The sequence below is a fragment of the Cebus imitator genome, unplaced genomic scaffold (genome assembly GCF_001604975.1).
Source record: "Cebus imitator isolate Cc_AM_T3 unplaced genomic scaffold, Cebus_imitator-1.0 Scaffold198, whole genome shotgun sequence".
Taxonomy (NCBI): Eukaryota; Metazoa; Chordata; class Mammalia; order Primates; family Cebidae; genus Cebus; species Cebus imitator.
The window spans coordinates 2,513,913-2,518,823 of NW_016107513.1; the positions used below are offsets into that span (position 1 = coordinate 2,513,913).

General features: G+C 43.1%; 1 non-coding gene across 1 annotated transcript; it reads left to right on the plus strand.

Moving 5' to 3' along the window:
* Positions 1-492: 492 nt before the first annotated feature.
* On the plus strand, positions 493-596 carry LOC119473971. The gene has a single exon (XR_005203251.1). It is a non-coding gene; the product is annotated as a U6 spliceosomal RNA (small nuclear RNA).
* Positions 597-4,911: the final 4,315 nt, after the last annotated feature.

The window sequence follows — 4,911 nt, forward strand, 5'->3', positions numbered from 1 at the left end:
TGATTGGGTGATCTTCATTCCTAGGGGAGAAGGTGGAGATCTGACGCTCTCAGACAGCTCTTATTGAGTTGTAATTGCTTTTTCAGGAGTGGAAGTACTAGGAGGTATCTCAGTGAATCCCCTGGATTTCCTGCAATCCAGGAGGAATAATCCAGGCTGCTGAAGGTTTTATACTTTTTTTGGAGACAGGGTCTTGCTCTGTTGCCTGGGTTGGAGTGCAGTGGCACGATCATGGCTCCCTGAAGCCTTGTACTCCTGTGCTCAAGTGATCTTCCTGCCTCAGCCTCTTGAATGGCTAGGACTATGGGTGTGCACCATCATGTCCAGCTAATTTTTTAATGTATCCATAGAAACAGGGTCTCACTATGTTTCCCAGGCAGGTCTCGAACTCGGCCTCAAGCAAGTCTCCCATCTTGGCCTCCCAAAGTGCTGGAATTACAGGCTCATTCATGAGCCACCACACCTGGCCAATTATTATAAGTATTATACTTTGTGCTCACTTCAGCAGCACATATACTAAAATTGGAATGATACAGAGATTAGCATGGCCCCTGTGCAAGGATGACAGGCAAATTTGTGAAGTATTCCATATTTTTATGTAGAAAGCTGAAATTGGATACTTTCTTTACACCTTATACAAAAATTAACTCTAGATGGATTAAAGATTCAAACATGAGGCTTAACACCATAAAAACTCTAGAAGAAAACCGGGGCAATACCATTCAGGACATAGGCATAGGCAAGGACTTCATGACTAAAACACCAAAAGCAATGGCAACAAAAACCAAAATAGACAAATGGGATCTAATTAAACTTAAGAGCTTCTGTACAGCAAAAGAAACTATCAATCATTAGAGCAAACTGGCAACCAACAGAATGGGAAAAAAATTTTGCAATGTACCCATCTGACAATGAGCTAATATCCAGAATCTAAGGAGAACTTAAACAAATTTACAAGAAAAAAATAAACTCCATCAAAAAGTGAGCAAAGGATAGGAACAGACACTTTTCAAAAGAAGACATTTATGCAGCCAACAAACATGAAAAAAGTTCATCATCACTGGTCATTAGAGAAGTGCGAATCAAAACCACATTGAGATACCACCTCACGCCATTTAGAATGGCGACCATTAAAAAGTCAGGAGACAACAGATGCTGGAGAGGATATGGAGAAATAGGAATGCTTTTATACTGTTGGTGGGAGTGTAAATTAGTTTGACCATTGTGGAAGACAGTGTGGTGATTCCTCAAGGATCTAGAAATAGAAATACCATTTGACCCAGCAATCCCATTACTGGGTATATACCCAAAGGATTATAAATCATTCTATTATAAAGACACATGTACATGTATGTTTATTGTGGCACTGTTCACAATAGCAAAGACTTGGAACCAACCCAAATGCCCATCAATGATAGACTGGTAAAGAAAATGTGGCGTATATACACCATGGAATACTATGCAGCCATTAAAAACGATGAGTTCATGTCCTTTGCAGAGACATGGATGAAACTGGAAACCATTATTCTCAGCAAACTGACACAAGAACAGAAAACCAAACACCGCATGTTCTCACTCATAAGTGGGTGTTGAACAATGAGAACACACAGACACAGGGAGGGGAACATCACACACTGGGGCCTGTGGGGCACTAGGGGAGGAATAGCAGGGGGTTGGGGGACTGGGGAAGCATAGTATTAGGAGAAATACCTAATGCAGATGACGGGGCAGTGGATGCAGCAAACCACCACCATGGCATGTGTATACCTATGTAAAAAAGCTGCATGATCTGCACATGTGCCCCAGAACTTAACGTATAATAAATACATTTTTTTTAAAAAAGGAAAACATAAAAAAAATTATTATATTTTAACTCCTTTCTTTGCCAACTGACTTGCAGTGCTCAAGGCAGCCAGGTAAGTCATTAGAGCTTCCAGGTCAGTGGAACTTGAGTGTGTGCCCTCACAGACATATCTCCCGGGAAACCAGAACTTCTAAGATAACAGAGTCCAAAGTTCCGGGAACAAAAAGAAACAATTCTTCAAATGTATCACTGGGTGTAATAGTTAAAGGGGCCACTTCTACTTCCATCCCTCAGTTTCTGGATTCATTCTCTCTAGCCATTACAGATTAGTATCATATATGGGTCTTTAGTTCAAAGTGTATCATAGCCTGGAGGACTGTGCCACAACTCTGCGGGATGTTGTTGCCTAGCTGTGCCTTATCTGAGTCTCAACAGGCTTTTCCACGATATTATTAAGTCAGCTGCTCTTGTGTGTATGGTACATGGAAAGGCCAGTAGACCACGGTCATCAGCCCATTTTCACTCCCTCTTTCACCATAAAATAGCTTTCTTGGCCGGGCACAGTGGCTCATGCCTATAATCCCAGCACTTTGGGAGGCTGAGGTGGGTGGTTCACTTGAGGTCATGAGTTAGAGACCAGCCTGGCCAACAAGGCGAAACCCCATCTCTACTGAAAATGTGAAAATTAGCCGGGCGTGGTGGCGGGTGCCTGTAATCCCAGTTACTTGGGAGGTTAAGGCAGGAGGATCTCTTGAATCCAGGAGGCAGAGGTTACAGTAATTCGAGACTGCGCCACTGCACCCCAGCCTGGGTGACAGAGTGAGACTGTCTCAAGAAAAAAAAAAGTGCTGCAAACTCAGTGATTTAAACATAGATTTATCATCTCACACTTCTGGAGGCTGGGAGTCTGAGAGCAAGGCATTGACAGGGCCAGGCTCCCTCTGAGGGTGCGGGGAAGGGTCTGCTCCAGGCCTCTCTCCTGGCTTCTAGTAGTTCCTTGGCTTGTGGGAGCATCACTCCCGTCTTCACATGGTGTTCTCTCTGCGCACATGTCTGTCTCTGCATCCAAGTTTATTTTTTTATAAGGATATCAGTTTTATTGGATTAGGAGCCCAACCTACTCTGGCAGGATCACATCTTAACTAATTATGTTTGCAACGACTCTATTTTTAAATAAGCGTACATTCTGAGGTGCTAGGAGTTGGAACTTCGACATATGACTTTGAGGATGGGGACACACAATTCAACCCATAACTGGATAGATCTTCCTCTGTGCTGTTCCTGCCTGCCTACTGCTGTGCCTCCTAGCTTATTCTCTTCCCCTCCATACACTCATGGCTTGTTTGAAATATACATCCCTTTCCCTGGGCAGCTGGAGTAATTTCTCAGTCTTGACTCCCCTGCAGTAAAATGTGCTGGGAACAGATGTCTCCAAATCTGTTTGTGTCACTGTCTCAGATTCAGATGAAGGCCCAACTTACATGTACCAGGCACTTAACATGCCTTACCCCTCTGTCCTCACAACATCCGTCTAGAGCAGTGTCAGACCTTCATGAGGAAAATAAAGCTCACAGATGCTGAATAACTTAAAATTGCGCCATCAATAAATAGGAGAGCTAGAAACATGAACCGTCAGGGCAGGAGTTTGTCTTATTTATCATCACGATTCCAGCAGCTGGCACTTGAATAATGAGATATTATCTGAACCCAGTTCTTCTCATTCCAAACTTTTCCACTATACTTCCCGGCTGTACCGGTAGTTCTGCCAGCAAACAGAAGTGGCCTTGCTCTCAGAGGTTGAGCATCTAGTCACCATGTCCTTGCTCAAACCGCAAATTGGCCTTGCCCCACTTTGTGTATATGTGGCTAGCAGAACATTCAAAATCCTTAATCTAACTGACCTGGGTTCACTTGAGTGTCATATAACACAAAATACACAAGGAAATGAAGAACGCAACTGGCCCGTCCATGCAGCCTAGCGCAACTGTCAAATGAGAAGGAATTCTGAACAAGAGGGCCTTCTGCCTGACGATGCCCTTGCTGGGGCAGCACCGTTCATTTCTGAAGCTTCCTTTCCAGCTCTTTGGAGAAGTAGCAAAATCTCCTAACTATATTCATGTGCCATGCCCCTTGGCCCTCCACTCCAACCCACTGCTGGGGAAGAGAAGAAAAGATAATTGCATGTTGGAGATGAACAACAAAAGCTCTTCCCCTCAACTGTCAGGGAGTCCTGAGGTGCTTGGAGGCAGGAAGATGAACTGATAACCCTCTCAGGTCCCTAGGACTTTAATTCACGTAAAGTAGGATCCAGGTTCTGGCTTAACAGGGTAATTGAAGTAGCTCGGACTTGACCTGAGTGGGGACACTGGGTAGTGATTCCAAGGAAGGTGACCCTTGCCAGACATTCTTCGATGTTCACCAGCTGGTCTGTTTACCTGAGCTTTGAGAGTTCAGTTTTCTCCGGCGGGACTGTCAGGTCAAATCCTCATTCTCTGCATACAGGTCCTCATCCTGAAATTCTAGTCTCTTGGATTTGAAACTCCTGGGAAATGTAAAGAAAGGGTAGATTTGGGAAATGAATGCTAAAAGAAGAGAGGAAGAATGTTCAAGATGAGAAACTAGATCACTCTCTGAGGCATGCTTTCTTTTAAACAGAAAATGAAAACTGAGGCAATTATATGTTGAGGGGACACTTTTCTTTCATTTCTTGCTTTTTTTCCAGGTGTTCTTGTTGCAGTCAAATGAATCAGACAATTTCATAAACTGGCCCATTTCCTTTGTCTATATGAACCTAAGGCATTATTCTCATTATTTATTTTTGTTTTGTGTTTAGAAAGAGAGTTTTTCTCTGTCTCCCAGGCTGGAGTACAGTGGTGTGATTATAGCCCACTATAATCTTGAACTCCTAGGCTCAAGCAATCCTCTCACCTCAGCCTTTCAAAAATTTTAAATTTTTATTTCAACAGTTTTTGGGGTAAACATGGTTTTTGGCTACATGGATAAGTTCTTTTGTGGTGATTTCTGGGAATTTGGTGGACCCATCCCCTGAGCAGTATATACTGTGCCCGATCTGTAGCCTTTTTTTTTTTTTTTTTTTTTTTTTTTTT